Genomic DNA, 21578 nt, shown 5'->3' with positions numbered 1-21578 from the left:
TAGTAGCCGCATAAAGAAGGTAAAAAGAAATAAGTGAAATGAATTTTAGCTACATTTTCCTTAATTTAATATAGCCAAAATGTTGTCATATCAATAAGAATATTATTATTTTTAAAATGTCAATGAGCTGTTTTAAGTTCAAACAACACCCTCCCCACTGCCTTCTTCAAAATTCTCTTTCACTCTCTGCCTACTGTAGCCTCATTGGAAGTGGCCACTTGTGACAAGAGCTGAAGGACAGTCCAGTCTAGCAGCCCTTTCCTGTAGAGGTGTGTCCCAAGGTAGGGAGTAGCCAGAGGTCACAAAGTCCTACCTTGCTGGTTTCCAAAACCCCAGTTTGAATCACCATTGGGCATTCTGCAGAGTGTCACCCGAGGAGGCTGATGTTCAAGTCCCTCATGGTCTAGAGCTCCAGGTGATGCTTCCCTGCATGTAGCCTGCTAGGAACAGCTGCACCCATGAGTCTTCCTGGGACTTTGCCCCCGCCCCCTTGCCAGGGACACACATTCTGAGCATGTTCCTGAGGGGCAGAGGTGGTTTTGCAGAAGGAGAGTTGAGGAATATGTATCTTGTGGGCCTATTTCCACACCCCACTAAACAACTGCCCTTTCCAGGGAAGCAAGAAATCTTGCTTATTTATCTGGATGTGATTGTGCATAAGGGGTGGAACCTTCCCTTTTGGCGGTGAAGGGCAGGATCCTGTGTTCTCAGGAAAGGTGAAACGAAAGAACCAAAATAACCAGGGAGAATGGGATACCGTGTACTCAATCTCCGTTCTTTTCCTGTGGTTTGGTTATGAAGTTGGTTTGCTGACTTGGAGTAGAAATTGAGCTTTCTAGAGTTCTGGGTGAGTCCCGGGATCCAAACCTCAGAGGTCTCCCAGGTCAGGGAGGTCACACCAAAGCAAGGTGGGAGATGACCCATGAAGCTTGTAGGAAGGTTCTTCACCTTCACAGAAATACTGGAATCAGCCTGTTTTTCTGAAAATACCAAGACCCTTTTTACTTTTTCATTTTCCTGCTGATAGTTTTCCTAAGAGAAACAGCAGAGCAAGCACCAAGATAAATGACAAGTGACCCCTGGCCCTGGTGATTAGGAAGGACTGAAAGTCATTTCATGTGACTGGGAATAGCTCCTGTCCCTCTCCATCCACCTGCTGACTGGAGGCAGGGCTACAGAGCTTGTCGGGCTTTGTGGGGTAGAAGTGTCCCAAGCAGTGACTCAGGGCCTCAAGACCGCTGCTAGTGATATTTCACTTTGTCGGTTCTGTGGGCTGAAGCGGGGGCAGTGCTCAGGCCTGGTGCTCAATGCTATGAGTCACCAGGGCTATGCCCAGTGATGCTAGAGTTGGGTTCAGTGCTTGAACTTGGGGCCTGGCACATGCCACAAAGTTGCTCTAGCCCTTTGGTCTACTTTTCCACTCCCAGAGTCTACCATGTATAAGAAGTCACAAATCAGGGACACTTAAAAGATGAAATCTGTAGGATTTTTTTGTTTTTCATTTAGAACATGTATTCATGGGAAGTTGGAGAGAGAGAGAGAGAGAGGAAAGAGGGAGGGAGGGAAAGAAAGAGAGATAGGCAGACAGAGACAGAGACAGAGAGAGGGGTCTTATATCCTCCCAAGAAGATTCTTGCAGTGGTCATGTTGTCATGATAACTACAGTGCAGTATTAGAACCAGAACAAAGAGGATTGCTATAATCAGCAGGCCTTATTCAGTTACAGACTCTGTATGTATGTGTGTGTGTGTGTGTGTGTGTGTGTGTGTGTACGTTCTGTGTATTTTTCAAGCGTAATTTGTAAAACCACCACAATCAAAACAATGACTTAAATTTTGTGCAAAAACATTACTAAGTTTAGGTCTAAAGAACTTGCCATAAGCCTGGTGTGGCCTGTTGAGTCTCCACTTTTCTATCTTTATTCTGGTATAATAATCTTTTCATTAAAAAAATTAGATGAAACTCATCATATTAATCATTTTAGTTTTAGCTCCTTTATTGTTTTTTAAATAAATTATATTGATTGAGATTCTGTGGTTTACAGCACTCTTAATAATGGCTTCTCATGCACATGATTCTAACACCACGCCCATCCTCAGATATTAACCATTTTAAAGGGTACAAGCGACTGTTAACATGTTCCTTTTTGTGCAGCTGGCTTATTCTCTATTTCTAGAACATTTTCATTGCCTAAAAAAGAAACCTTATACTCCCTAGTATTCATATCTTTCTTTGTCCCTCCCTTTAGCCCCTGGCCACCACAAATATACTATTTCCTGTCTGCATTTCTATTATGGAAATTTCACATCAGTGGAATCATACAATAGATGATCTTTTGCATTTGGTATTATATCATTTTTCTTGGGGTCAGAGAGGGGTGTGGCATGCTCATTGGTGGATGGCCTAGTCTGAACTTGAGCCACGTCTTTCTGCCACTCACCTTCAAGTCCTCAATTTGACAATGATGACAAAACTAGAGCACCAAGACTGTTTCAAAGTTCTGGGCCTGCTTGATGCAGCCACTTCTTCCTATGACAGTAATTTCTTTTTGTTGGCTTTAGTAAACGTGCTTAATAAACCGAATGTTTTCTGTTATTTGGGTTGAGTGTTAAGGCTTTTCAAGGAATTGCTGTGGACATGGGGACTATAGAAGAGAAAACAAGGCAGTTTAGGTCAACCTACCTTTTCTGTGAGGCAGGCTCTGGGCCAACAGAGGTGAGTTAGACTGGGCTCTCATTATTAAGGACAGCCAGTTGTGGGAAACATACAGCATCAGAATATTGAATTACCTATCATGATTGTGTGGTAGTAGGCTAGGTACCAGGAACATACCATACTGGTGGTGGGGCAATGTGGTTAGAGGACTGAAGGTACGAAGGCAATGGAAGGATATAGCTGTGAGCTGATTGGGAATGGAAGGGCAGTATAAGGTGATATTGGAGATGCAGGTGGAAGGGTTGGATTAGGTCAGTTCTTTGAGAATCTTGGTCAGCTATCCCCGTGGATGTCTGAGTTTTTTTCAAGCTGAAGATGGGTGAATGGAAATCATACTTGGGAGTTAAGTATCCAGAGGAATGCCCATGTCTCAGCAGTAGAGGTGTGATATAAGGTCCTCAGTTATAGAAACAGTATCTAAATTATTTAAACAGTATCAGACAGCTAAGGATCAGGGCAAGAGACAGGAGCCAGGAGACTATTCCAGGGGCTATGCCAGATAAAGTCCTGTCATGGGGTGTCTGTGTTGAGTTGTCAGCCCAGTTTCCACCTGACTGATTTGCACACTCAACTGTGATTTATTGAACTCTTGCTTTGTGCCAGTAATTATCATGGTGTGGGGTTTCAGCAATGAACAACCCACACAAGATTCCCATGCCCCAAAGAAGATCACGGATAAATTAGATAATTATAGATTGTGACGTGTCCTACTAGGAGAGTGGTTTGTGCAGGTGGCATACAGTTCGTCAGGTCTGGCCCCAGTCAAAGGATGACATTTGATCTGAGCTCTCAGTGGTATGGATACCCGAGCCCTGGTAAGAAACTGGGAGGGAGCTCTGCTGGCAGAGGCAAGAGCGATGGTGAAGAGAAGGAACCTCTGACTCACTGCAGGGGCTACGCTGGCCTTTGTCAGGATTTTCTCAAGGACTTGGGGGGGAACCCCATTAGAATCTTCTTGTCTTAGAAGTGAAGTGGGGGGACAGGGAAGGAGTGAACCATTCATTTGGGGAGGAAGAACAGCATATCCCAGTGGAAGAAAAACTATGAAGTCACCGTGAATCATTTAAAGTAGGCGTGTGTGTGTTTGTAAAGGCCCTCCCATTGTTCGTTGATTTGCTCGAGCGGGCCCAGTAACGTCTCCATTGGAGACTTTGTTGTTACTGTGTTTGGCATATGTAATACGTCACAGGGAGCTTGCCAGGCTCTGCCGTGCGGGCGAGATACTCTCGTAGCTTGCCGGGCTCTCCGAGAGGGGCGGAGGAATCGGAACTCGGGTCGGCCATGTTGGCTGCGTGCAAGGCAAACGCCCTACCACTGTGCTATCGCTCCAGCCCGTGTTTTTAAAGGGGAGCTAAAAAAAATTTTTTTGTTGCTATTTTTCAACTAATTTTATTCTACTTTATGAGCTTTCTGTCATTCAGAGAACTTGGAAACGTTTATTCTCCCTCCTACTGAATCTGTGGAGTAGGTAGGGGAGCTTGAAAAAGCTTGCCAAGATTCACTGTCCTCTGCCAATGGGTGTGGAAGAAGGACAACTAGGCAACAGGATGAGAGGTGCCAGGAGTGAGGGCTATCTTGGCACCAAACAGTTTGGAAGTCCTAGGATGTCACAGCTGCCTAACCCTAGGGCAGCATTCCCCATCCCCTGCCCCACACCCCGGGAAATAGGGAAGTTTATTTTCTATATCAAAACGGGGAGCTTATTTTACATATATTAGAAAGTCATCTTAAAGTAATGCATATCATGTGATTTTGATAAGACATTGCATGGAAAGGAAATAAAGATCATTATTCTGATTTGTTTCCTTCCTGAGTTGATTTGGACTCATGGCCAGTTTGGGACTTTCTCCCTGGACTCTGGGTTTATTGATAGAGGAGTTGGAATTTGTGGAGGGAGGAGAAGAGGGTATCTCATGAGCTCAGGAAGCAGGTTGGGTCTTAGGCTCAGAACAAGGAGAGAGGCCAGGTTGCTGGGAGGTCAGATTAAGTTACCTTCTATAGATACTTCTGTGTGAGAACTCTACTAGGAGGTCAGCCATCAGGAGAGAGCCAACATCAAGGCAAGTGGAATGGGCAGGGTCTGCCAAGATGGCATACTCAGGTGATGTTAGGGCAAATGCCAAGTAGCAGAGGTCAGCCAGGGCAGGAGGGTGTGACCAGAATTTTAGGCAATGGTTAGGGACTCCAAGGAAGTTTATAGGAGCCCAAGGGCAGCAGGAGTGTAAAGCATTGTCTTCCTAGGCCAACTAAGTGGAGTTTTGCCGTACTCCTGTGAGGCAGAAACCAGTACCCACAGGTACTCTCAGGCAGAGTAGCTACTGAAACATCAAGCTAGGAGGAAGGCTTGGGTCAAATTTTACTGAGAGCCTGGGGTTTCACATCTCGATAGTCTTCTTTACCCCCTCATTATGTTATAACCTTTCTTTCCCATGCTGGTTTTCATATACACTGGTGTACCTAGTCTTGGGAGTCCATCTGGACTAGTGCTTTACCAATACTTAGATTATCCATCTGAGCAAGGTTCTTCCTACTCATCTAATTTTGGTGCTGCCTAGATTTCAAAGCTAATGGCAAGATTGAATAGTTGGAAAATGTGCTGTATTACTTTTATTTTTTTAATAAGGAAGACATGTAATTTTGGGTATAGTTCAAAGGCACTTCATTGGGACATTGTTATAAGCTAGTCAATGAAAAATGTAAAAACAAATAAAAAAATAGGACAAATGATGATCTGGGTCCTTGTCTATATAGATGGAAAGCAATGTAAAACCAATGATATGTGTAGTAAAGGAGAGATTCATGGTGCTGTGAGATCATGCACATTGGTCTAGAGTTGGTTAGATGATCTGGTGAAATTGAATGTGGGTTAAGATGACTTTCACAATATCTAGTAATTTTCTGTATTGTTGAAATAAGGATAAAGAGGTGGAGAGTAACAGTATAAGGCATTAGGGTTTGGGTCAAACCTTGTGTTTTCTTTTGGAAGATTGGGTCAGAGAAAGTCTTGTATCAAGCAAAATAGCATAGCAGGTAGGGCATTTGCCTTGCACATGGCCGACCTGAGTTCGTTTGCTCTGCCCCTCTTGGAGAGCCTGGCAAGCTACCGAGAGTATTCCGCCCGCACAACAAAGCCTGGCAAGCTACCCTTGACATATTCAATATGCCAAAAACAGTGACAACAAGTCTCACAATGGAGATGTTATTGGTGCCCGCTCAAGAAAATCGATGAACAATGGGAGGACAGTGCTGTAGTGCTATGCACACACACAAACACACATATGTATAATAGATTTTTCCTAAAACACGAGACTCAATGGAAGATACCATTGGTATCTTGAGCTGTCAGACTTTCTGCTCAGTCTACTTGCTCAGTTGTAGGATACTCTGAGTTACTGCTGAGTCTTGCCATCAGGAAGGCTGTGCTTGGGTTTCTCTGGTGCTAGACTGTATTTGATGACACCTGGGAAGACATCTCTAGGCGGTTCAGGGAACCGACTTAACTGATCTGTCATTTCTGTGATGCACAGCTTTTACTTTGCCTTTCTTGGCCTGTGATTACACAGGCCATTACTCGACCACAGTGTGGAAATCTGTGAAGCGAAGCTCTCAGCTGGATTGGCAGGTTTCTAGGCATTGCATTGATTTGCAGTGACCTGCTCTTTGGTGGGCAGTAAAGACCCGATCACAGTACCCTGGAGAGATGTTCCTCGAAGGCACCTTGATGGATTCCAGGCCCTGTCTGCCCAGTGTGAGTCTGCACAAGATGTCTGAAGGCTCAGGTCTGCCATTGAGACTGTACAGTGCTGCTTTTATTGTAAGCCTTGGCATCAGGCCATGGTAGACAGCAGACTGGGGGCAAAGAGGGAGTCTCCTTTACTTACTCAGATGCTGTTCTGGCTGCTGACATGCTATTTTTTTAGAACAATTTATTTAAAATAAAGAGGAGTTAAGTAGTGGCTATCATAATGTGATTTGTGGAGTAGGTGAATGTTCTAAAACATTACATTCTAATGTCTAGACATAAATATTCTAAACATTCTATGCGACTTACCAAAGCCTTTGCAAAAGGACTTCAGAATCTGGGCATCAGAATTACCTGAACAAACCCCGGGCCTCCAAAACAGAAATTCTGCTCTAGTGAGTCTAATTCCCCTGTTTCCCCAACCCCCTCCAAATGCCACCCTGCACCAGCTTTCTAAGTGATTTTATTTTTTAGCTAGATTTGGGAATATGCCCAGCAATTACAGATTCAGGGAAGCTCTTTCACTCTTCACTTTGTTTTCTGATAACTGGCTTTGATTCCTGAACCTTAATCAAGGTTTTGTTCTTTTTCTTCTTTTCTTTTTTCTTCTCCCCTCCATTCTCCTTCTCTCCTCTCCTATTTCCTTCCAAAAGCTCTCTGTCTTTGAGGATATTGCCCCCCTGCCTTTATACCAGGGATGATGACTCATACCTTTCTTATCCTCAGAGAAAAGGAGAACCTGGATAGTCAGTTATTTTGGGACATTTTCTCCAGAACATCCTGTTTATGGCTTGGATACTTATTAGGTTCTAGCTGTTAACTGCCCAGTTCTGCCCACCCAGTCTTTACAGTTGCTCATTGTTTTTAAATTCTTTTTGAGTATTTGGATCTGTCTTTTACTCAGACAGAAGTAGGTCTTGTTTATTTTTATGTCTCTATTACCTCACACACTGCCTGGCATGTAGTAGGGTTCAGTAAACATCTGAGTGAGTGAATCAATACATTCTTTTAGGGGATGATATAAATAACTCCCACAAATATCTTATTTGTTGAACACTATTCATTTATTACACAAATGCTAGTACCTTGCATGGAAATTTATAGCCTTCCATTCAAGATGCATAGTAAAGGGAACTTTTCTAGTACAAAGAATAGTTTAGACATTAACTTAGCACATTGGAAGTAGTAGATGCATTGCGAATGTACTTTTTTTGTACTTAAAGCCACAAAATTATTGAAAACATCACATTAAGAAACAAATACTCAGAATGTAATTCTTTCTCATAGTCTTTGACAAATCAAGGGACAAGTGTTTCATTACAAATTGGGTGGGATATGTTTGCTCTATTTTCTTGAGTTTGTTCTTTCAAAGCTGTGTATATGTGTGTGTGTGTGTATATATATATATATATATATATATATATATATAGAGCTGTGTATTTTTGCTTCATAGAGGAGTCGGCTGTGTATTGGCATAGGGAGCCTTGGATTCTCTGTATTCTAGAATGAGTTCTACGTCTATCTGTGGGGGCAGCCAAGTTGGTTTTCTACTTATATTTGTTGTAATTGAGAGTGTGGTAACTGTTCAGAGACTGCAGGTGTCTTATCAGTGTGAGTTGTGGGCTACTGAAGTTGCTGTATTTACTCATTTTTCCTTGGAACATTGCCCCATTTTCTTTTGATTTCCCACTTTCATTATACTCACTGGTAGAGGGAAAGACGTCTGTTCCACAGTGCTTGTATAGGTCTTCCCTGGGTTGAGCAGTCTGGAGTGGTGGCCCTGGGTTTTTATGTGACATCTCTGATTTTTCATGTTTTGGGTGATGTTTTCTAAATTTACCCTGCAAATCAGTATATTATGCCTACAGGTTAGAGATGATCCACTGGACACTTCAGTTTGTGATCCCTCTTAGAGATGATCTCTAAAGCTTCTTTCGTTGCAAGATCCATTAATTCCAATCGGAACTGTTTCAGCTGATGAAATAGAAGATTCTTTTTCTACCCTCTTGGGGATGTTAGGGGAGAAAGGGACTGTGGACAGAAGAGGGTCATATGAGGGCTTGGAGCCTATATAGGGTTCCTGGCATCCATGTTTGAATGCCCCCTTGGGGAATGGGTGCATGGTGCTGATTCATAACAGATGTTTTATCTGTTGGTCTTCACAGGAGTGAGCATTTATCAGAAAAGCTGGGGAAGTCATCCCTCTGTCCAGAGCTCCAGGACCAATGCTGCTTTCCACCACCCTGGACCACTGGTGAGTACATGTTTTTTGCCATATGACTATCACCTCATCTCCCAGTTTATCCCCCAATTTTCAGAGTGATGCCTCATAGAGACCACTCCCCTCCCCCTGGAGTCCTTTCTGTTATAGGAGGAAGTATCATAGGTTCTGGTTGCTTGGTTTCTGCTGCTTCAACTGGGGGCTCTTAGAGCAACTGTATGACCTCTCTGAACTTCAGACATAAAAGTGAGGTGAGGCCTTCCCTGCTAACAGAGATAGTGAGAACACTGTAGTGAAAAGCTCTGGGCAAGTTTAAGGCAATTCTACTGGATTCTGAGGTATAGAACAGGGCAGTTTTAAGCTGGCAGATCAATGAAAATATGCACACATGTGCTGGAAACATAGTTTTCAATATTATGGAAGCCTCCAGAGTGGTTCTTTGGTAGATTTGCATTTTTTCCCCTATCATTTGCAGCTGTACTACCTCCCCACACCCCGAAAAGCTGGATTAACTGTGTTTCACAATCACCATCCTTTTTTATTTGCGCTCACATAATTGAACAGTTAACAAATACTTTTCTGTTTTTGTAAGAAATTTGATTTTTCATCATCGCAGGTAAATGTCTTGCCTCTGTGGCAGTTGAAAGCAGCAAAAATAGGTCCCTAAGAGCAGCTTTCCCTATGTGGAGCTGAGACTGTGCCCAGACTTGGTGGCATAGTCTGGATATTGAAAGTCCCCTGGAGCTTTGGAGGGGAAGGGTGCGCAAGTGTTAGGGAGGCAGGATGGCCTGTGTCACTTGATGGCAGCCACGTTTTGTTGAGAGAAGCTAGTTCATTTGCTAACTGCCTGGTCAACTTGTACCATTTGTTGCTTTTGTGACCCAGGTAGACAAATTCCAGTGGCCTGACAGCCGTGAAGTATAAAGGCTGGTGGGGATTGGGGTGGGAAAGACAAACAGTCATGATGTGGGGAAGGGGAACTCAACTCAGGCATGAGGGGAGGGACTGGCAGTCCAGACTATCTAGGAACACAGTGGACATCGGGTCTTTCAGCTGGAGTCTCATCTGGTTGGTAGGAAGAGCTTTGTGGTGGGAGTCCTCAGGAAGCGATGGATTCAAGTAGAGGGTGGACACCACCCTTCCCATCAGGATGTATAAATAATATCAGCTTTGCACCAAGACATTACTCTGGGGACTGGAAGATAAACTGGAAGATAAAGTAATAGTCATATGGCAGACTGTACCCCTGCCTCTCCAGAGCTCCAATTTAAGTAAATATCTGCATTGTTTCAGGTAATTGTAAGTGTTGTAAGAACAAATGAGGAGTAGGAAGAGGAGGTCTTTTTGAAAAGTGCTCTATGATCACGTGAGAAATTGAGGGAAGAAAAGAGGCAGAGAGAGGAGGGAAGCATGAGAAACAGACAGACACATAATGCATGAATGCAGAGATCTAAAAGGAGCAGTGGAATCTGGGGGTGTTTGGGCAGAAGGAGCAGCAAGTAACAAGAAAAGACTTTGATGTTGGCCAAGCTTGGTATGATAGGGAACAGGAAGACAGCCAGTTTTGGCAGATCTCTAGCTGATGGTCATTATGGGGATGGTGAGTAATACTAAATGAGATCAGTGGTTGGTGGGAGCCAGATCTTATAGCCATGATAAGGGGTTTGGATTTTACTTCACATATAATTGGTTATTATTGGAGATGTCAGAGTATAATTTGATAAAGACTAGCCAATATTTTTTGTGCTTTAATGATTTTTCTTGTTACCAAGTACATAATAGATTTTGAGGCAAGAGCAGAATCAGTATAACTTATAGGAGAGCCTTCTAGTGGTCTAGGCAAGAGATATGGGCATGTCTTAGATTAGCATGATATTCTTTTTTTTTTGTATTTTTTTCTTTTTGGTTTTTGGGCCATACTACCAATACTTAGGAGTTACTCCTGACTTCTGTACTCAGTAATTACTCCTGGTGGTACTTAGGGGACCATATGGGATGCCAGGGATTGAACCTAGGTTGACTGTGTACAAGGCAAATGCCTACCTGCTGTACTATTGCTCTGACCTGGAGCATGATGATTCTAGAATGATGTGAAGTGATCAAATTTGGGATTATATTTTGAAGATGATATCTCCTGGGTTGGGTATGAGGTATGAATGAAAAAAAGTATAGTGTCTTTTGCCTGGGTAAATGACATTGCTATTTATTAAGATTTGGTGTTTACTGGAACAAAGAGGGAAGTTGGGAATTCTTTGGAGACATTAAGTCTGAGTTGGCCATTTCATATTCTTGCTGAGTTGGAGAGTTGATTTGGGCTACAGATGGTACCTTGGAGAGTCATCAGGCCATGGAAGGTATTTGAAGCTAAGAGACTGGAATGAGATCAGTTAGGAAGAGAAAAGAGGGATGAATAGAGAAAGAGGGAAGGCAACAGATTGGTTTTTTCATATAAAATCCCTACTAGCAAATAAATTAAGACACATGCTAATGAATATGTACCGAGTCTATGTGATGCAGATATAAATCATTCAAATGAGACAATATGATATAAAAGTAGTAATAAAGCCTTGCCTTCTGTATTTTTAAAAAATGAAATATTGTGATTTCTCCCAAATCAAGGAAATTAGTTTTAGAATTGCCTAATTTTAAATCTGGTCAGCTGGGTGAATTATAAACTGCATTTATGCAGTTGGCTCATGGCTGTGTCTTTGACTGGCAAGCAGAAGAGTCTGTGAATAGTAATGCCAATAGTCTGTGAATGACACTATTCTGTACGTGGACTCTAGATCCTTCCATCAATTTTGATGACTTTGAGGTTTAATTCACTATAATAAGGTTTAATTCACTATACCTTTCATATTTTTTATTAATAATCATTTAGAAGCTCATTAAATGGTTTAGTGACCCTAAAGTAGAAAATATTAAGTGAACATAAACTTAATTTTGCAGTAAAAGATTTGATAAAGTTCTGTAAAGAGCCCTATGCTATGAGTCCACTAAAGATGAGATAAGCACCTTGATTTTGCAGGACCTTGATTTAGAAGCTTGATTTAGGTTATCTTTGAATGATCAAGGATCTATGCTGTAAAACACAATAATGTACTGTGTTGGTTGTAGTAGATGTATGCCTTTCAGGTATAACCCGCACTCCACTGACTTATGAGAAAAATACTTCTGTATGTTCTACTCTTTCAGGCTCCTGCTATTAAATGTAGCTGATCTAAGTGTGTTAGATTTATCCATTTTCTCAGACACAATGAAATTCCTACCTTTATTCATTGAGCTCCTTAGGTTTTTATTTTCAAGTTATTGGTGCATTTCTTTATTTTTTTCCTTTTATATCTTTTCACCTACTTAAAACATTTGTGTTCAGTCATGCTTCTTTATTCTTCAGTGAAGTTAGGTATGACACCACAGGTATAGGCTGACAACAATGCCACGTCTTATGGAGAATATTGGTGTTTAAAAATCTGGTTTTTCATTATTGAAGTGATATTTTTAACAGTGTTACTGTTTTTTGGGGTTTTGTTTGTTTTGGCCATATCCAATGTTGCTTAGACACTGGCTCAATGCTCAGGGGCTGGGGAATCACTCCCAAATGTGGTTCTGGGTTCAAGGTATGGTCTTCAGGTCTCCTGAATGCAAAGCTTGTGCTCCAGCCCTTTGGACCATGTCCCTGGCCTCAGTAATATTAATTTTTATGGTTTTAGTGTACCATTATTGTATCTCTGCCACCATCAACGTGACTGATGCTTTCTACCTCTGTCCTTACGTTCCTTCTAGTCTTGTCTCTTCCTCTTTCCCTATCACCCACTTTTTATCTCAATTCTGTTGTCAGAGTCTAAAGATTTGTATTTGTTTTATTTTGGAACCACACTGGGAAGTATCCAGGGGCTACTTGTGGCTCAGTGGTGAATGTGATTAGGTCAAACCTAAATGGGGCTTCTCCTGTGGGGGGGGGGGCGGGTGTACCCACCTATGTTGCTTGGCTTGCTTCTGGTTGTGCGGTGCTGGTGGAGACGTTGGTGGACCATATGCAGTTCTTACTGTTGGTTTACAAGACTTTATTTTAGGGGTAGACGTTTATATCTCTTCAAAATGTTTATTGAAGAGGTGTAAATGCTGGGCATCTCTTCAGTCATGTTATTTCCGGGCCCCATAGATATTCTCCTATGCTCAGGGAGACATTAAGACATTTACTCCTGGCTCTGTGCTCAGGGATCACTCCTTGCAGGCTCAGGGCACCATGTGGCATGCCAAGGATCAAACCCAGGTCAACCATATGCAATGCAAGTGTCTTACCCATTGCACTATCTCTCCCCCTATCCATGGTCTTCATTGGTTCTGAGGCTCCATGTTCATGAGCAACTTGGAAATAGGCTTCTTTCACTTAGCTTTTATAGTTTTGCATATTTAGTGATATGGCAGTCCAGCCACTTTCTTTTGTTCCTTCTATTTTCAAAAAGGAAAGACTGTTAAGATATATGGATCATAAAATACATGATCCATATTTTATTTCTGCTCCAGACAAATAAAGATTTGAAGTGAAATGTTATTGCATTGAATTGATCTACAAATTATGGGCATCTCAACTGGACAGTTTCCTGCCAACCTTTAGTGCAAAGTCTTATTGCATTGTGAATAGGATATATAATCCACAATCTATTGTGGTTGATAGTTTCTAATTTCAGATTTCAGACAAATTAAAGAAGAACCCAAACTCATTTTCCTTATCTTAAAAATCTCAGCTATATTGGGAGTAGTCCTTGAGCATCAGCAGGGTAGGATGGGGGAATGGGGGGTGGGAGGGATACTGGGATTAGTGGTGGTGGAGAATGGGCACTGGTGGAGGGATAGGTACTCAATCATTGTATAACTGAAACCCAAGCACAAAAATTTGTAAGTCTACAACTGTACCTCATGGTGTTTCACTAATAAAAATTAAAAAAAATAAAATAAAAATAAAAAAGAATTAAAGTATTTATCTCAACCAATAATGATTATTTTTATAGTATTAGTAGCCACCTGGTGCATGCATAAGAAGAGGGAGGTGGGAGCCCCAACATTTCTTAACAGATGCTTGCCCTTTGTGGGGAAAGAAGCAGGTTATATGTTTCTCATCAATTCCCTGTAACTTAGTTTCAGGTTTCTTCTAAGATTTGGAGGTCCCATATGAAATATTTAAGTGATAATTATTTTTAAACTCTAAATATCTGCTTCATCTCTGAGTAAGAGAGTGTTTACCTTTGAAGTTTGATGTTATTCAAAACCCATTCCAACTGCAAATATCAAGTGTTTACACTATTTGTTGGTTTATGAGTACTGGTGACAGAGGGGTGAACATTGCATAAAAGTTCCTGCTCCCGTATTTCATGCATTTGAATTCAAGGAAATAGGCAATGAAGGTTGTGTTTTCAGTATGCTTAAAGGAAATATGTCCTGATAAATAAACATGATGGAGAAAACAGTGTAAATGATGTAAAAAAAAAAAACTCAGCTATTGTCTAGAAGTGATCAGAAAAGAATTTGCTTCAAGTTGCCAACTTTCAGAGAATCTTAGTATTCAGTGTCTAGGATGAGCGTTACTAATAACTGTCCTTTGAAATATGTATTGGGGCAGCTTCTGCTGGAGCCATTGTCTAGAACTATCTTCCTGGGCTGCCATATTGGCTTGTGTTATTAAGGCCACTTTCCTGCAAAAAAAATATTGTCTCCTATGAAAATACAATGGGCTGGAGCAATATAGCACAGCGGTAGGGTGTTTGCTTTGCATGCAGCCAGCCTGGCAGAGCTGGGTTTGATTCCTCTGCCCCTCTTGGAGAGCCCGGCAAGCTACCGAGAGTATCTCGTCCCCACGGCAGAGCCTGGCAAGCTCCCTGTATTGGCAAGCTCCCAAGCATATGTATTCAATATGCCAAACACAGTAACAACAAGTCTCAAAATGGAGACGTTACTGGACCCGCTTGAGCAAATCGATGAACAATGGGAGGACGATGACGGTGACGAAGATACAATATTCATTTTGCCTTGACCTTTCTAGGTGTTACTGTTTCTCTGACAAGTTTATGCTGTTGATTTTGGACTTTTTACACAGGAAGTTAATCACATTTGCTGGCCATATGTGAAAACAAGATATTTTCTCCTTTTCCATCTAGTAGTGATTACAGATAGTGAAATACATAAACACCCCAGTGCGTGCCCATTTGGGAAAGTAAATGTTAGATCTTCCTGGGGATTTTCATTGAAATAAGATGTTCAACATCATTTCCAGCAATTGATGGATTATCTGGGAAGAAATTATTTTGATTATTATCTGGGTCGAAACTATTAGCTTCATAGACTGATTTTTGTCAAAAAGGTCTGAGTGATCTCCACCTCCCACCAGACCCTCTCCTGCAATCTCCTTACCACATAAAAGCAACTCACTGTGTTTTCCTCACACAAAGAGATTTTCTCAGGTCTGCTGATTACAGCAGTGATGAAATAAAAATGGTTCTTGGAGGGTATGCTTGAAACAATGCATTATTTATGCTTGAACTTGCCCCATTGACTCTGTTGGTTCTTTGGGTCTGGGAAAGAGGGACCAAGGATCCCTCCAAGCTGTAGCTGTACCTACACAATTTGCAGATATACTTGTTTTCTCTAGGAGACACACCCAGCAGGGTTCCCGGCCCAGGGACACTCCTGGCAGAGCTCCAGTGCTCAGACTGCCTAGTATCTTGGCCAACAGTGCTGGGGGCCACCAGGGCTACACTAGGTGGTGCATGGGAGTGGGGGCTGTGCAGTTATGAGGATCAAACTCAAAGCCATATCCTTGAGTTCAAGCTACTACTTGAACTATGTCCTCAAGTCCCCAGATCACATCTCTATTACGTTTCCATTTTCAGGAGGTGATACTCCTCCTGTCTCTCCCCCTCTTTCCTCTCTTCCTCCCTGCCCCTCCTGCCCCCTACCCCTGTTCTAGTCATACAAACTCTGGACCCATCATTATAAATGACAGGCAGTGTCTGAAGAGCTTTGATGGATGGGCAGATCTCAGGATGGCATTAGGGAACATAGACAGTTATATTTTAGGAAGATTAATTGCAACCAAATCTAACAGCTTCTGTAATTGTCTCTACATGGACCCAAAAGCTAGACTTTCTCTTCTATGAAGTGCTGTTGTTAAAGACTTTTAATAGTATGGAACTAATATCCAAGGCCAGGGAAAACGGGCCAGAAGGACTAGTCAATGTTTGGTCAATGGTGTGGGAGATGGAGGGTAGTTTAGATAGAGGAGGGTCCATTGGAAATGATTTTTCTGGACAAAAACTTAGTGTTGAAAGCAGGTAAAGGGATATAGATGATAACCTTTCAGCATCTGTATTGCAAACCATACTTCCTAAAATGAGAGAGAGAGAGAGAGAGAGAGAGAGAGAGAGAGAGAGAGAGAGGAGAGAGAAGAGAGAAGAGAGGGTGTCTGCCATAGACTAGGCTAGGGTGGGGAGGGGCTTGAAGGGGTGGGAAGGAAACTGGGGACCTGGGGACACTGGTGCTGGGAAATTACATTGTTGGAGGGATAGGTGTTGTATGACTGAAACGCAATCTTGGACAATTTCATATGCTCTATCTCCTGGTGATTCAATTAAAAAAAAAAAGACTTTTAAAGGAAGTAGCGACACCCTTACCCTTTTCATTTTCTAAGGGCTAAATTAGTGTTGTTGTTTTATTTTCCCCCTTCCCCTCAAGTTCATTTATTTTCCTTCCCTCATTCCGTCATTTTCTGGCCAAGGAAAGGTTATTAGAGGGGCATTCAGCTTTAAAAATAGTTATAGATAGACCAACCTTCATTTTCTAACCAAATTTGTGTTTCTAGATGTTGAATTTGCTCTTGGGTTAATTACATTTATAATCTGTTGGTTCTGCCCGGCAGCTTGCAGACTGGCTGCCCATCAAAAACGTGTTTTAAAAACTTGCAAAGTGGTCAGTATTTTAAAAAAACAAAACATCACAGAATTGGATCTCTAACTACATTTGGCAGAATATCTAGCAGCATCAACCCTGTTCTTGCTTTCAACAGAATGGGCTAGCTGGAACTGCAGCTGTCCACTCTCTAGCCATGTGAGCCGAGTTCCCTACAGTCTCAGGGTATTCCCATTGGTTCCCTGTCTGACCCTCTCAGGATTTTTATTTAGTAATGCTAGACATACAGTTTCCATTTAAAAATCTTACCTTGGAAAATCGGGAGACCTTGAACTATCACTTTTCAAAATGGAAACTAAGCAAAACATAATTGACCAGAAGTTGAGGGAGTGGAATAAGCAAAACAAGTGTTTTCCCCCACCACTTGAAGAGATTTGTACATCTTTAAATGAGAGGAAAAGGAAAGAAAGCCATAATAATTTTTTGGTGTACTTTGCAAATATCAAATCATTATATTAGTTTTAAAATATATCATGTACTCTGTATAATGTGGTTTGTTCATAAAGTGATTATACTGGGAACATTTATACAAATCTACAAATTATATTTGATCTTTTCTTTTTAAATTTAACTGAACTGCTGAACTTGAAGGAACAGAACACTTCTTAGTCTTTCCTCTTATTTTTATTTAATTTTTAAATTTTACATTTTTATTAAATATTAAGGCACTATGATTTACATAGTTATTCATAGTTGAGTTTCAGGAGTGCAATGTTCCAGCACCGTTCCCACCACCTGTGTCTACTTCCCTCCACCAATGTCCCCAACCCACCTCCTTGTTTTGGTTTTGGTTTGGGGGGGTCATATGCAGTGGTTACTTGGGGTTTACTCCTGGCTCTGTGCTCAGGGATTACTCCTGGCAGTGCTTGGGAGATCTCTGTGGGGTTCCAGGGATTATACCTGGGTCGACCATAAACAAGGCAAGCATCTTACCTGCTGTACTATCTTTTCAGGCCCCCAGTCTGCCTCAGTGATATATATTTCCTGGTGAGAGTGGGCCAGGGTTTGGGCCATACCTGACAGTGCTCAGGGATTACTCCTGGCTCTGCACTCAGGGATCATTCCTGCCAATGCTCGGGGAACCATATAGGGTTCCAGGGATTCAAACCCAGGTCTGCTATATGCAAAGCGAGCACCATACCTAATGTACTGTTGCTCTGGCCCCAACAGGCACCTTTTAAAGCTTGGTTGTTGTAGTTTGGATCTTATGTTTGCATTATTTTTGGTTCTATAGTTTGTGTATCTATACATATACCACATATGTACATGTATATACCTATACTACACCTCTATACCACCAACAAGCTCAACGCCACTTTTACCTCCCCTCCATCCTGCACCCCCACCAAACACCCAGTTTCTTTCCTTTCCTGTTTTTTTTTTTATTTATCTAATCAAGGGTCAAGGGTAATCTGGGTATCCTCCCTTTGAAAATATGCATTCCCTCCTCCTGTTCTTCTATATGCCACAGATAACTGAAGTCATCTGATATTTGTCTTCTGACTCACTTCACTTCATATAATAATTTTTAGTTCCATCCACATTGCATGGAATTGCTATATTGAATGATAGTGGAGGCAGTGAACAGCCTTGTTTCTGATCTCAGGGAATCCTTTCAGTTTTTTACTATTGAGAATGATACTGGCTGTGGGTTTAGATGGCTATTACTATTTTTGAGGAAGGTTCCTTCTACCCCTATTTTGTTGAGGGTTTTAATTATGATCAGATGTTAGATTTTGTCAAAGCATCAATTCAAAAGGAGGATACCCATATTACCCTGAAGCATCATCTCTCTGCATCAGTTGATATGATCATATGATTCTTATCTTTCCTTTCATGTGGTATATTATATTAATGGATTTACATGTGTTGAACCATCCTTGCATCTATGGGATGAATCCTACTTAATCGTGGTATATGGTCTTTTTGATATGATGCTGGATTTGGTTTGCTAACTTCTTTTTTGAGAACTTTTGCATCATTGTTTATCAGGGAAATTGGTCTGCTGTTCAGTATAATATTAGAAGTCCTATAAACAGCAATCAGCAAGACAAAGAAATCAAAGGAATTCAAATGGGAAAATAAGAAGTCTTTTTTCTTCTTACAATAAGTAGACCAAAGATGGGACCACAGAAGTCACGCATATTTTAATGAAACAGAAAAAATAGCTTCTTAGGCCCTGGTACTTTCCAAAGTATCTAGTAGCTTTATAGGAAAAGGCTTCACATCAACCAGATAAAGCAAAAAAAAAAAAAGTCAACCAAAACCTTTGCTAATCTTGTGGATTTTATCTAAGTCATTTCCTTTTAATAAACTATTGTGATCAGCAGTTTCTATTTCTTCTAATAATGCCCCTTTCTCTGAAAACCATCCTCTGAAAAACATTCCCGAAAACAAAAAACTAGTCAGGGTAGAGATAGCATCCTTAATCTTTTTCATGGTACACATGAAAGTGCCGGGGATGGAAGTCATGACCTCATCTTCACAAGATTCATGTTCTAAGTCTTCCAGACCATACTTTTAGCTCTCTGTTTTAGGCTGGAAGCTCATCATAGATGCTTGACTGTGTTGGTTAGACAACCTTACCATGGCCACCTTTAGGTCTTGATTTGCCAATCCTATAGCCATCTGCTCTTCCTGGGCTTTATTTACTTTTTGTATAAGATGAGATTCCATTTGAGAATTCTTATTGTCAAAACAGTATTCTTCTTGTCTGTCACAGGCAGGCCACACTGAGTACTGGGTGTGCATGGTGAAACTGGTCACATTGCAGGTCGTAGGGGACGAGAAGAGCAGAGTTCCATGGAGAAGGGAGCCTGGGGTCGTCATTCATCCTCATGCTTCCCTGTGATCAGTGCAGAAAAACCAAGTATCATGAGTATTGCACTCATGAGCTCATGCATGACCCTGAAATTGCAGCCTGGGGAAGGTACTCTGTTGGTCTCTTTGGCAGATGGTAAAACTCATCAGACAGATTTCTACCTTCTGAATGTTTCATCAAATAGTCTTGAAAATGGGTGCTCCCGGCCAACTTCCTGATCTGGGAGCAGCACCTTCATATTTGAATTTCATAATTCTGGGTGATACTTTTCCCCTTTTTGTGCCGGGTCTGACACAGGCTGCATACTCTCTTGGCCCTCGTGAGTCAGAAATTCCTTCCTTCCTTCCTTCCTTCCTTCCTTCCCTCCTTCCTCTCTGTTTCTCTCTCCTCCTTCTCCTCCTCCTCCTCCATCTCCCCCTCCTCCTCCTCCTTCTCCTCTTCCTCCTTGTGTTCTTCCTCTTCCTTCTCCTCCTTCTCCTTCTTCTTTATCTTCCTCCTCCTCCTCCTCTTCTTCTTGCTTTTGTTTTTTGATTATACCCAGTAGTACTCAGGAGTTACTCCTGACTGTGCACTCAAGAATCACTCCCAGCAGGTTTGTTGACCACATGGGGTGTGAAGGATCAAACCTGAATTGGCAGTTTACAAATCAAGTGCCCTGACCACTATACTGTTTTTGTGGCCCCATGAGTTAGAATTGTTGACCAGAATAAGAACTAAGAGTCAGATAGTGAGGTGTTAGCAGAGTGAGCAGTATGTGTTACAGAACATGCTCCATGCAGGATGGTGCCACGGAGGTTGTGAAGTGTGTTTTGCAGCAGAGCTGTGCCAGGGGTCATCTGAGAACTTAAATGGCACTTGGAGTGTGAAAAAAATGAGCATGAGACATCTGACACGGTCCAGGATGTGGCTTAGTAATAAAGGCTTCCATGTGTGAGGCCCTGAGTTTGATGCCCAGCACTGCCCCTCATCACGTGGGCAATTGTTTGCATGACCTTTGTGTTTCTTGGTGTCCCAATGGTGCAACCAATGGTTCATTGCAGCCAAGTGTGAGTCAGTCGCTGGCTGTGGCAGAGACAACAATGAAAGGGAAGGAAAAGACATGTCTAGATATCAAACCCAGTGAATATGTATTTTTATGTTAAATGGTGTTCTAAGAAATTTTATTTCAAAAATAAATGGCACTAAAGTGATTTAGTGCTGCTTGAATCAGCTCTAGATTGATTGAATTTGTATGGGCAAAGCAGGAAACTAGGCAGGCTTGAAGAAGCATTGCCCATTGTGTTAGTCAGAGAATCTTCCTGGCAGAATAGTTTGCTTTTGGTTTTGGGTCCCACATGGTGGTATTTGGGTTGCTCTCAGCGATGCTCAGAATACCATGTGGTGCCAGCAATCATACCTAGGCCCCTCATATGCAAAGCATGTGCCCAGCCTTTGAACCATTTCTCTGACCCTCTTGGCAGAATTCTAGGCTGCATTCTTGATTCACATGCCAGAGTCTGCTTCTTTGACATTACAGTCATTGATTTGTTCATTCGTTTATTCAGCCAAGGGTCTGAGCAGTAATATTTATGTTATGCCTCTTGGCAGGTTGGAATGCATCCCTATACCTTATTCCCTTTAAGTGTGCTGCTTTCGGAGCCTAATCAAATGCATGGGTAACAGCTGGCGTTGCTTTCTCTCTCGTGAATGAGTCTTTGTGTTTTTCATCCTGTGGGCAGCAGTCGTGGCTAGAGCTTGGCCTTTGTGTTTCGGAAGGAACTTGGGACAGGTGGGCATAGAGAGTTACTACAGGGGTTGTGCTGCGACAGTCGTAGTTGCCAGGGACAGAGGAGGTGGGGATCATCCGAGTATGAGTCGGGTGGGTGGGATGCGACTGTAGCTCTGAGGAAGATGGAAACTATTTGGAACAGCTGCCATGGGCTGGGCACTAGGGGCTGAGCAAGAGGTGAAAGTGAGGGCCCGCAGGTCCCAGAGAGAGGAAGTCTTTAAGTACAGCAGGTGTGGCCTGGCTGTGACTCAGGGACAAAAGGAGAGGCTGGGCACAGGAGGTGGCCAGCTGTTTGGTGTCTGGTGTGGGAGTGAGCTGTCCCTAGTGTGGTAGCTATATAGGGAGGTGG

At 42.1% G+C, this 21578-nt stretch overlaps 1 protein-coding gene across 47 annotated transcripts in view; it reads left to right on the top strand.

Moving 5' to 3' along the window:
• Window positions 1-21578, top strand: part of SORBS1 (sorbin and SH3 domain containing 1) — a 240798-nt gene that overhangs the window by 57172 nt on the left and 162048 nt on the right. For all 47 annotated transcript variants that reach the window (XM_056120898.1, XM_056120897.1, XM_056120871.1 and 44 more), the window contains exon 2: window positions 8623-8711. The gene's annotated coding sequence lies outside the window, so the exon portion shown is untranslated. The remainder of the gene's footprint in view (window positions 1-8622; window positions 8712-21578) is intronic.

The sequence above is a fragment of the Sorex fumeus genome, unplaced genomic scaffold (genome assembly GCF_029834395.1).
Source record: "Sorex fumeus unplaced genomic scaffold, SorFum_2.1 ptg000043l, whole genome shotgun sequence".
NCBI classification, from domain to species: domain Eukaryota; kingdom Metazoa; phylum Chordata; class Mammalia; order Eulipotyphla; family Soricidae; genus Sorex; species Sorex fumeus.
The sequence above is the reverse complement of the archived record's forward strand: the minus strand, read 5'-3'. Positions and strand labels throughout refer to the sequence as shown.